Source organism: Columba livia, unplaced genomic scaffold (genome assembly GCF_036013475.1).
Source record: "Columba livia isolate bColLiv1 breed racing homer unplaced genomic scaffold, bColLiv1.pat.W.v2 Scaffold_277, whole genome shotgun sequence".
NCBI classification, from domain to species: domain Eukaryota; kingdom Metazoa; phylum Chordata; class Aves; order Columbiformes; family Columbidae; genus Columba; species Columba livia.
Genome location: NW_027043314.1, coordinates 60,214 through 72,410, shown reverse-complemented (window position 1 = coordinate 72,410; position 12,197 = coordinate 60,214). Strand labels below are relative to the sequence as shown.

The window sequence follows — 12,197 nt, the reverse complement described above, 5'->3', positions numbered from 1 at the left end:
TCCCCACCAACCTCTGTCCTCAGTGGAAAAAGGTACAAAAGGGCTACAGGGGCACCTGCTGTGAGAAGCTGCGAGAAACTTCCACTGTGTCCCATAGATTCAAGTCCGGCCGGCTCCAAGACAGACCTGACCCAGGCTGAGCCAATCAGCAATGGTGGTGGCACCTCTGTGATGAAATATTTAAGAAAAGGGAAAAAAACAACAAAAAGAACAACAAATTGCAGTATTCACAGGAGGCCCAGAAGGTGCTTGAACCTGTAGGACACTGCAATATCATCCTCAAAACTCATCGATATTGTCTTTTTTTTTCTCCAGCACTACTGTCCATGTTTTCCAGGAGAACCACCTTCTTCACTGCTACAAGGAAGAAGAAGAGCAGAAACCCGTTGTGTTAACAAGGTGACCCTGTTGATGGGGATGGTCAGTGGCAATGTTTGTAGTGCTGTGTTTTCATTGTCTCTCTAGTATCCAATGTCACACATGGGAGAAGAAACAATGAATCCCACACATGCAACCTGAGCCTCTAATTGAGCAACCCTGGAGATGCTCTGTTCCTGGGCATTTTTGCTTTGAGATCTCTACATGCTAATTTAAGATGCTCAGCACCTGTAGAAAGCTTCCACCTTATGGATCACAAGGGTGCTTTCATAGAGGAAGTCTGAAGTTAAAAATAAATTAAAGAAAGAAACAAACAAACAAAAAAAACCCCGAACACAAGCCAAACCCAAAGCTGTTCTGTTCTTTCCTGCATGGTCAATCTCTACAGAAATCAGATGCACCACTGAGGACTGGGTTTGGTTATGATGGTATTTTTATTGTTTCTGTCATAAATGTCAAGTTCAGTGGTCAGCTTTCTCTTGAGCATGTTTGTCTGTGGCCTTTGTTGGCCCCTTGCTGGTTGCGATGGTAATTTCAGTCACAAGTACTGAAGGCTTCTGTCCATACGCCGTGCACCTGGAACACCTGGCAGAGAGGTCGGCAACATTTCCAGGGGAGGCTGCAAACGCTGCCTCCTTTATAGTCCTCCTCTCCAGTGTTCTCTTTGGATTTCTTTATCTTCTTCCCTTTCTAGCATTTGCTTTTCCAGTTTGGATCACCAGAAGGCTCACTTCCATCCTTTGCCACTTTCTTTCGGGTGCACTTTCACCCTCTTCTGCACAGGAGTGTTTTCTCTTTCTGCATGGTGGTTTTTCATTTGCAGCCTCTGGGTGAACAGGTACTGTGGGGAGCACACATTGTTGTTCAAGTGGGTATTTCTTTGCCAACCAAGTGCTCTGTGTCGCTTGGTGTTCAGTGCCCGCTCCAGGGGTCAAATCGTGGTTCCTGGAGAAACAACAGGGATCCTAGTTTAGGGTTGTTCTTGCAGCCTCCGTGTGACTTCAGTCTCATCCTGGCATCTTCTGGCAGCACTTGATATGACACACAGAAGACTGAACCAGGACTGGAAGCTGGAAATTAGATCGTGGTCTGCCAGCCATGTCCGCCCCTTTCAGAGCAGGAACTCATCTTTATACCCTCTCAGACCCCCATTTCACCTCTTTTCACAGCCAGGCAGCCCCAGAGAGCAGACAGCTGGCAATTTATACAAGTGCAAGTGTTTAGTGCCAAAGAAGGAGGAAGAAGAAAGGACAGGGCCATCTGCAGAGCAGACAGAACTCAGCTGAATGGTCATTCTCTCTTAGGACAGAAAGAAGAACCCAACAGAGAAGAACAGCAAGGACAAGATCAGTAACAGGAGAGGGAGTGTATTCTGAATACCCTTTCACACTTGTTCTTACCTGACATAGAAAAGTAAATAAGCACTCTGGCAGAGAACTGTCTTGATGTCACACGGAACCACAGAGTCATCATTCATCTTGTACCACTGCCCATCACTGGCCTGCAAATAAAGGCAATTCTATCTTCAGATGCATGACAGGGTTTTTAAAACAAAAACACAGGCAGGACATCACTGAAGGACACAATAGACCAACACAAATCACACAGTTGACTTTTACCTTTAAGAAGCAGTAATAGTGTCCTGTCTGACAGCTGTAACCACCATGGACCAGGACAATATACAAGGAATAAAGGAGTGGTGCTCCAGCTGCTTGAGATGTGTATGTGCCAAGGTCCAAATGTTCCGGGTACTGCACAACCTAAGGAGAAATCAAGAGGATTCCAAAATAATCCTGAGAGTCTTTAGGAAGCAGCCTGAGAAAATCTTGTCACCAAACAATGTGACTGTGACTCTGTCACTCTGTGATTGTGACTGTGATCCTGTAACTCAGTCACTCTGTGACTCCATGATGGTGACTCTGTGTATCTGTGACTGTGACTCTATGACTGTGACTCCTAATCTGTGACTGTGTGACGTTTGTGACTCTGTGAATGTGACTCTGTGATTATGTGACTCTGTAACTCTGTGACTGTGACTCTCTGACATCTGTGACTCTGTGACTCTGTGACCGTGCCTGTGATTGTGACTCTGTGACTGTGACTCTCTGATATTTGTGACTCTGTGACTCTGAGACTGTGACTCTCTGGCTCTGTGACTCTGTGAGTGAGATTGTGACTCTATAACTGTGACCCTGTAAGTCTGTCACTCTATGACTTCGTAACTGTGACTCTGTGCATCTGTGACTGAGACTGTGACTCTGTGACTATGCGACGGTTACTCTGTAACTGTGACTCTGTGACATCTGTGAATCTGTGACTGTGACTCTCTGACATCTGTGACACTGTGACTCTGCGTCTGTGATTCTGTGACTGTGACTCTGTGACTGTGACTTTCTGCTATTTGTGACTGTGACTGTGATTCTGTGATTCTGTGAGTGTGACTGTGACACTATGACTCTGACTCTGTGACTGTGACCCTGTAACTCTGTCATGCTGTGACTCTATGACTGTGACACTGTTTATCTGTGACAGTGACCCTGACTCTGTGACTTGGTGACTCGGTGACTTGGTGACTCTGTGAGTGTCACTCTGTCACTCTGTGAATGTTACTCTGTGAATGTGACTGTGACTCTGTGACTATATGGTTGTGACTCTGTGACTCTGTGATCATTACTCTGTGAATGTGACTGTGACTCTGTGACATCTGTGACTCCATGACATCTGTGACTCCATGACTGTGACTTTGTGACTCTGTGACTCCGTGACTCCGTGACTCTGTGACTCTGTGACTCTGTGACTCTATGACTCTGTGACTCTGTGACTCTGTGACTTGGTGACTCTGTGACTTGGTGACTCTGTCTTTGTGACCCTGTAACTCTGTGACATCTGTTACTCTGTGACCATGACTCTGTGACTGTGTGACTTTGTGACTGTGTGACTCTGTGACTATATGACTCTGTGACCCTGCAGCTCTTATTCTGTAACTCTGTGAATGTGATTCTGTGACTCTGTTACTGTGTGACTCTGAGACTGTGATTCTATGACTCTGTGACTCTGTACTGTGACTCTGTGACTGTTACTCTCTGACATTTGTGACCCTGTGACTTTGACTCTGTGACTGTGACTCTGTGAATGTGACTCTGTGACTCGGTGACTGTGTGACTGCGACTCTGACATTTGTGACTCTGTGACTGTGACCCTGTAACTCTGTCACTCTGTGACTCTGTGACTGTGACACTGTTTATCTGTGACTGTGACCCTGACTCTGTGACTCGATGACTCTGTGAATGTGACTCTGATTATGTGACTCTGTGACTGTGATTCTCTGACATTTGTGACTCTGACTCTGATCATGACTCTGTGACTCTGTGAGGGTTGCCCTGTGACTGTGACTCTGTGACTGTGACTCTGTGGCTTTGTCTCTGTGACTGTGACTGTGACTCCATATTTGCGACTCTGGGACTCTGTTACTGTTTGAATGTGACTCTGGGACTATGTGACTCTGGGACTATGTGACTCTGGGACTCTGAGTCTGTGACTGTGTGGTTGTGACTGTGAATCAGTGTCTGTGACTCTGTGACTATGACTGTGACTCTCTGACGTCTGTGACTCTGTGACTCTGACTCTGTGACTCCGTAACTCTGTGACTCTGTGACTGTCACTGTGACTGTGTGACTGAGATTTCGTGACTCTGTGACTCTGTGGATGTGACTGTGACTCTGTGTCTGTGACTCTATGACTATGATGCTGACTCTATGACATCTCTGACTATGTGACTATGACTCTGTGACTCTGTGACTCTGTGACTGTGTGACGGTGACTCTGTGAGTCTTTGACTCTGTGATTGTGTGACTGTGATTGTCACTCTGTGACTCTGTGACTGTTACTCTGTGACTGTGACTCTGACTCTGTGACTCTGTGATTCTCTGACTCTGAGTATGTGACTGTGTGTCTGTGACTCTGACTATCTGACTGTGACTCTGTGACTGTGACTTTATGAGTCAGACTCTGTGACTGTGTGCCTGTTACTCTGTGACTCCGTGACTTTTTGACTCTGTGACAATGACGCTGCCTCTGACTCAGTGACTCGGTGACCCTGTGACTCTGTGACTATGATTCTGTGACTCTGAGACTGTGACTCTGATTTTGACCCTGTGACTTATGTGACTCTGTGACATCTGTGACTCTGTGGCTGCAACTGTCTCTGTCTGTGACTGTGACTGTTACTCCGTGACGTGTTACACTGTGATTATGGCTCTGTGACTGTAACTCTGTGACTGTGACTGTTAATCTGTGACTGTCACTCTGCGTCTGGGACCCTCTGAGTGTGCCTGTGACTCTGTGACTCTGTGAGTATGACCCTGTGACTCTCTGACTTCAGAGAAAGAAAGAAATAAAGATAGAAAGAAAACTGATAGGATGAAGGACATGGGAGAGACAAAGAGAGAAGGGAGGAGGACATGAATTGTCAGAGAAACACGAAGACAGGGAGCAGAACAGGGTGACACAGATAGAGAAAAATGGTGAGTGAGGCAGCACAAAGGCAAAGACAGGCAAAAGTGAGAGACAGGCGGTGGGGCACAGCCTGGGCTGGGCAGCAGGACAGAGATATAACATTTTAGGTCTTGGTACCCTAATTGGTCCAGGGACAGAAAATTTTACCTTGAGTGGCCCAAGGTGTCCAGGGATGGGAAATATTGACTTGTAGTGGCCTCACAGTTTCCAGGGCTGGGACACTGCAGTGGCAAGAGCAGCTCCAGTAGCGACGCTGGCCACAGCAGTGTGTCTGGCTGTGACCACGTCTCCTCTTTCACTGGGACCGCACCATGGTGGGGTGGCTGCCTCCCTATCCTGCCAGAGGATGCAGCTCTGCAACCCCTGCCCCTTTTTTAAAGGGATGCCTGGACGGGGCCCTTTGTGACATCACCAGTGACATCACAATGCTGTGGCAGTTGCACATTTCCCTGAGATCCAGAGCCTTCAATAGGGCAGTCAATGGTTCCTTAGCACCTTTTGTGCCCCACTGTGCCTGTCCCCATGTACACACCAGGGTGGTACCAAGGCACTGACAGTCACATCCTCCCCTACCTCAGGCAGGGTGACTTCACCTCCACCAGCTTGATACAGGGAATTAACAATTAACTAATTAACACTTAAAGAGCTAACAGAGAGCTAACCCTTAACCCACATCACTATTGCCTAACCTTGCTTAGCTTTGTGTAAATTATTGTATGAGAAACAGGAGTTCACTCACACATTGCAAAGATAAAAAACCTTGGGTGCACCCTTGGGTGAACTAGATAACAGAAACTTGAGCACAAGACAGGAGATACGCCAGTTCAAACCAGCTCAGCAGTCTGAGTCCCATCCAACTTGTCACACTGGACCAATGGTGACCGTGTACAGAGAAGAGGACCCGGGCTCATGATCACTGAGCAGCTGCAACCATGAAGAGCAGGAGACTATGGAAATGGTCTCCCGCAACTCACTGTAATAAGAACCACCTTCTCGGGGACAGGTTATGAATATATATAGGTGTTCCTAAAACTTTCATGAATATGTAACACTTTACTGCATTTAACAAAGCTCACACCTATTGGAAATACACAGGTATTAAATGAAATTATTCCCCATGTGTCCAGTGCTGTAAATACATACCTTCTTTACAATCTCAAGGGTTGTAAGGTCATTTCTGCGCCTCACATGAGCCTGCTGGTGGTCTTCCTCTGCCTGCCAGGTGCATCTCCATACTGCTAGTATTTTTAAACTAATTCTCATGAAACTTTTCATAGTTAGTTAGTTAGCTAGTTAGTTTGTTTGTTTGTTTTGACAGCACCATGGACAAGTTCCAGCAAGCTAATTAAACACTCTATCTCTATGTGAATGCTTTTATGCCATCATTTCCCAAAATACATTGCCTACCAATGATTCGAGTTGAGAAACACTGTTCAGAGGATCTTCTCAATTTGTATTGGCACATTTTGTATCTCTGCTTCTTTCCCTCTGTTTCCTTACGTCCTTGCCTATTCTTTGGAGAGACTCCTTTGCAAGGATATTTGCGACAGTGTCTTCAACTGGATCAAGTGAGTCTCCCCTTACAACTGTTCTGCTGAGTTCTTATAATGCAGCCAGCCTGTTGTCCTGCACATCCTCTCTGGCACGTGCAAGCAACTGAAGTAATTACTGTTTACTCAATTTTATTCAGTTTTGCAGCAGAAACTGCTACAGGGATCTCTGAAACAGTCAGATTCTTCACTCAGGATGTTAATAACTACCTTTATGCACAGGAAATAGGCCCAGGCACAGCAGGATCTGCCTGTCTCCAGCACTGTCTGGAATCCCACCTGGAGAAATCCCACACAAGTCAGGTCAACATTTAATTTGAAGGTGACTAATTTTTGCTTATTTTGGAGGTGGATGATGTTGAAGGAGGTTGACTGAACTCAGTCACTTGGTTTCAAGTTGATCCATTGTCTCAGACCAGTTTCTCCTGTTGTCTCTGATGATGAGATGGACAAGTCCTTGGACCACCCAGGTGACTAACGACTGAAGAGCTCTCGTTGCACATCCACACAACTTCGCTTCACAACCTCAAATCCACCATCTCCTCCTCTCCCCTTTCTCCCCTTGCATTTTGAATCATCCTGGTTTTGGAGCCTTCTGCTCTACTCCATTCCACGTCTGAAAACAAATGTAAAGATGAAGGGATAAACACCAGTCTTTATCGTATATGTGGACTTTTTTTGTGCTTCTTTCTCCTAGATGTGTAGTTTGATTTAAAAAAACATAATAACTCAAGAAATGGGAGATTTGAGACTTGAATAGTGAGTTTCACTTACTTCACAACAGATGCCTGTGAGAATTTGTTTTCTCAAGGCTCCCTGCGTAATCAATGGAGATGGGAGAAATCTCTCCAGGCTGGGTCCTCCCAACATATAGGTGGCATGCAAAAGAGAAGTTCTAAATCTCTTCCAGTCTGCGTGAAACTGGAATTTGCCAGGAATGGGGTAAAATAGCTAACAGACTTTAAAATCCTCTGTCATGAAGGAAGAATTCTTTATGCATGTTTGAAAAAGGTAGAAAGAAGACAACAAATTCCATGAGAACTCCAACTGAAATATGATACAGAAAAATCAGGGTATGAGAAATGCTTGAAGTACTCTACCCATATACTATAGGAAGACTGCAAGAAAGGAAAGAAGCAGAAAAGGTTTTGTAGAGCCTTTCACCCAGACTGTGGAATTATCACACTTGCTTTTTGCCATGTTCCTGTCTCAGCATAATGAACCGAATTTCAACCTGGGACTAGAAAATGAAACTGCAGTTACTGGGTTCATCCTAGAGGCTTGATCAAAGACTACAGCTTGTATTCTCCCTGGTCTTTCTACTCATATATCTGACAACAGTGGAACTCTACCATCATTTTCCTCATGTATGCAGATCACTGCCTTCAAACCCCCATGTACTTTTTCATTGGCAATCTGGCCTTCCTGGAAATCTGGTTTACATCCTCCACAAGCATCAAGTTGTTTGTGATCCTGGGTTCTGGTAGGAGAACAGTCTCACTAAGCAGCTGCTTTGCCTAATCCTATTTCTGTTTTGCCCTGGGCTGTACAGAGTTGTTCTACTTTTTGTTATGACCTTTGACCGCTGTGTTGCCAACTGCCAACCTTTGCGTTGTGCTGCCATCATGAAGCCTCAGCTCTGCATCCACCTGGTTGTTGCTCCTTGGGTCACACGCTTCACACTCTTGAGTTACCACCTGGTCATTCTCTCTCAGCTGACTTTCTGTGACTCTAATGAGATCCATCGCTTTTTCTCCCCCTTATTCAAACTGTCCTGCTCTGACACCAGGCTGCTTTGGAAAGTAGATTCTGTTTTCTTATCATTTGTCTTTCTGGGTTCCTTATGTTTAACTCTGGCATTTTACATGTGCATCCTTTTCTGCATTCTACATCTTCCAGCTGCCTCTGGTAAGCAAAAAGTTTATTCTACATGTTCTTCCCACCTCACCACCTTGACAATTGAATAAGGGAGCTGCATTGCTCTCTACCTGGGTCCTTCAGTAGATGTTTCCTTGTAGAACAGCAGAATTGTAGCATTGCTGAACACCATCTTGCACCCATTCTTAAATCCATTCATCTACAGTCTTAGAAACAAGACTGTGATACTGGCCCTGAATGCAGCCGTTGCCCGTACAACAACACAGCTTTTTCTTTTTTTTTTTTTCTGGACAGCAATTCCAGTGATCTCCTATCATATGTTAAATAATACCAATGCATATGTATGTAACCTCCAGACAGAGATACCTCAGGAGATTTATAGAATCATAGAATCCTTTCAGTTGGAAGAGACCCTCAGGATCATCAAGTCCAACTATAACCCAACTCTAGTGCTAAATCATGTCCCTAAGAACCTCACCTAAACACCTTTTAAACATCTTCAGGGATGGTGACTCCCCCACTGCTCTGGGCAGCCTGTTCCAATGCCTGACAACCCTTTCCAGGAAGAATTTTTTCCTAATATCCAATCAGAACTTCCCCTGGTGCAACTTGAAGTCTTTTCCTCTTGTCCTTTCTCTTTGGATTGTGTTAAGTGATAAAAAGCTCCTCTGCACACACAAAGAAGGCACTAACAATGGCAGGAGGAGTAAGTCAGTTAATATCCCGACCCGACTGCTCCCAGCACCATCACTGGGGAGCCACCAGCTCATCACGAGCCCATCTCCAAAATCAAGAAGAGCACAGAGGCTCATTGGCAAGTGGGAACCCTAATTACAGGCTCTGAAGAATGAACATCTTGTCTCAAGGATACCCTGGGAGGGCCATCAGCCTCATTGTCCAGGTGTGAAGCCCATCAAGAGGAGTCACTGAGGGCAGCTCTCTGGATCACCACTTAGATTAACGAGATTGTTGCCTAGGGCTGCAGGTCACATTAGGGGATGCAGGGGAATAGCACTTTTGGATTACACAGGATTTACCATAGGAAGTTTGGGGAAGGACCCCAACCAGTGCAGTCTGTCCTGTCTTCTCATTAAACTTAATTTCTAAGTCTTTGCTATGTGAGCAGATTTCTTCTCTGCGTGAACGTGTGAGCGTAGCAACCAGAGCCAGACCAGGGGGTCAGGCAGCCTGTATGACATTGGTGCCACCAACTGAGAGACCAGAATCACTGGACATAAGGGTGTGTGTGCATGTATGTGACTGGGGTTGTTTTTACCAGTATCTGGAATGGGGCTGCAGCCCCAATGGGGCGCTCATGTGTCCTGATGTCTGCAACTGGCAAGGCCGGTGTCCTGGGGAGGTGTCACAGCCCATTTGGTGATGGACTCATGATGGTTCATTTACCTTGAAGTGCAAAATTAAGGCAACCAAAATCCCAAGTGGTTATAATTCGATCAAACAGTGTTACTTTATTATTTTGCCTGTAAAGCAGCACGTGATAGAGTAAGTGGAGAAAAAGGCAGGCAAAAGAAAAAGGGGGAAAAAGAATTGGCTACCACCAAACAAGTCTCCCTCTGGTCCCAGGTCCTGTAAGAAGAGTCCTGCCAGTTCTCTGTTGTGATCTGAGATCCTTTGGTGGGGGGAATCTCAGTGATGTCGAGTCGGGAATCATCTTTTATGCTTCTTCACCCCCCGTCACTCTCATGGATTGAGGCCAATCTCTGCCTTTGTTTTGTAATCCAGGTTTAACTGTGCAGGCCTGAAGAGTCCCCGCTTTGCTTGTCGGAACCCATCTGTGCCTGCGTCACCCTGCATTCAGGGGTCTCTTACTGGTCCACTGGGTGGCCTCAAGACCCTCTGCATGTCTCTGCGCATGCTGCTCTTCATTGGCCTTTGTAACAGGGAGGAGGTGGGGGCAAGGTTGGCTGATGCAGCAGGTGAAATCCACTTTCTGGACAGCAGCTATTGCCCCAGGTTGGAGAGACCTGTATAACACAATTATTTTCCTCAAGCCCCTCTCCAAGTCCTTGTACAATTCTCTCTATCAGGGCATCTGTTCTTCAAGTCCCTGATGTTGATGTTCAGACAAATACTGTTCTTTAGACCGACTCTTACACTGTGATTCTGAATTGTGCCAGAACAATCAGAGAGGTTCTGAGGTCCTTGGAAAGGGCAGTTGTCAAACCTGTCTTCAAGATGGGCATGAACAAGAACTGTGAGAATTCCGAGCTGGTCAGCCTGTGTCCTTCCATGGGAAGGGGATGGGACAAGTCTTCATGAAGCCATGTCCAGGCACTGGGAAAACAAGGAAGGGATTGCTGAACCCAAATGGGCAGGGAAAGAAAAGCATGTTGTGCACATAGAATTTTGCAAGGTGTCAGACATGGTTTCCTGTGATGTCCTTATAATGTGATTGGTTCTCTCTGGGCTAAAGAAGTGGACGCTGGGTGGGAAGTTGGCTGGATGATGAAGCCCAAATGTCACCAGTGGTACAAAGTGCCCCATAGAGCCAGTTACCAGTGGAATCCCTCACAGACCAGCACTTGGACTAACGCTGTTGAATGTCTTTATTCTCCCCCTGAATGATGTGACGGAGTGAACCTTCAGCTCCTTTGTGGATCGTGCAAAGCTGGGCAGAGGTCTTGGACAACCTCACCTGGTTCACCCTGCCCTGAGCAGGACAGTGAGACAAGATGATGTTCAAACCTGAGTTACTCTGTGATTCAAGGAATCTTTCCCCTGGAAAGGTTTTGGAAGAAGGAATAGGTGGAGAGAGGAGACATAAAAGGTGTCAAATAAACAGAGCAGTTCCTGTGAAGAAAGTTTCTCTACTCAAATTGTTAGCAGGAAATCTATAATCGGCTCCCCAAACTCCTTGTTTCACTCACTGGCCCCCTGGGATTTACAGCACATTTCTTTAAATCAGATTCTGCACTGAAGTTTGCACCTGATTGTTACAGCTTCTTTGCAGGAATTGCTTCATGTTTCCTTAGAGAACTGGATGTAAACAGGCACTGGGGGAAATTTTAATTAGAAGAAACAAAAAAAGGAGAAAAAAAAAAAACCACAATAGAACTTAATGATGTTTATCAGCTCTATGGTTAAATTAAGTAGTTTCCAGTGAGGTCCATTGCCATAATTGAAGAGTTGCCTATAGCGAGTATGAGAGCAACTGCTGAAAAACTTTACCTGCCTGAAGCTCAAAGCAGGGAGAGAGCTGAGAGGCTCTGAATGAGCAATGGAAAGTGCAAATGTCCAGACAGGCTTCTGAAGAGATGAGTTCAGACATGGTGAGCTGAATAAGGACAGGTGGAAACACCTGGATGTTCAGGGGATTTAAATACACATCGTGATAGACAGAATTCTGGCAATGCAAGCACAAGGAAAGGTCAATGTTTCTTCTCTCACAGTACACACACATTCCAAAAATTTATTTTGGCAGAATAGAAATTCCACAGACATTTTATTGGAAATACTGAATTATTTCATCTGATAAAGAAAGTGTGGGCTTTTTAGTTCTTCTTGTTGTTGTTGCTTTGGTTTGGTTTCATTTGGTTTGGTTTTCAGTTTTGAGGGGAATTCTCAGGTTTTCGGGTGGAGCTCCATGGTCTCACTATAAGCACCCAGTGCAAACCTCGAGAGGCGCCTGGGTACCTAAGGTGTTTGCCTGGAACTGGCAGGTATCAGACAAGACTGATAAAGACATGTCACTTCTATCATTTATATCTAGTGTTCAAGACTTTTGTGCTTAATTAGAAAAGTTTCAGGACTGTAGGTAAAGAGGCAGGTATGTAAAGAGCACTTAGAAGAAGTGACAGAAGACGTATGCAGTGTGTATCACAGAATCATAGAATCGTTTCAGGTGAAAGAGACCCT

The 12,197-nt window shown here is 45.5% G+C and overlaps 1 pseudogene; it reads left to right on the top strand.

The window, feature by feature from the left end:
• The first annotated feature begins 7,641 nt into the window (after window positions 1-7,641).
• On the top strand, window positions 7,642-8,810 carry LOC106146104 (olfactory receptor 6F1-like; annotated as a pseudogene).
• Window positions 8,811-12,197: the final 3,387 nt, after the last annotated feature.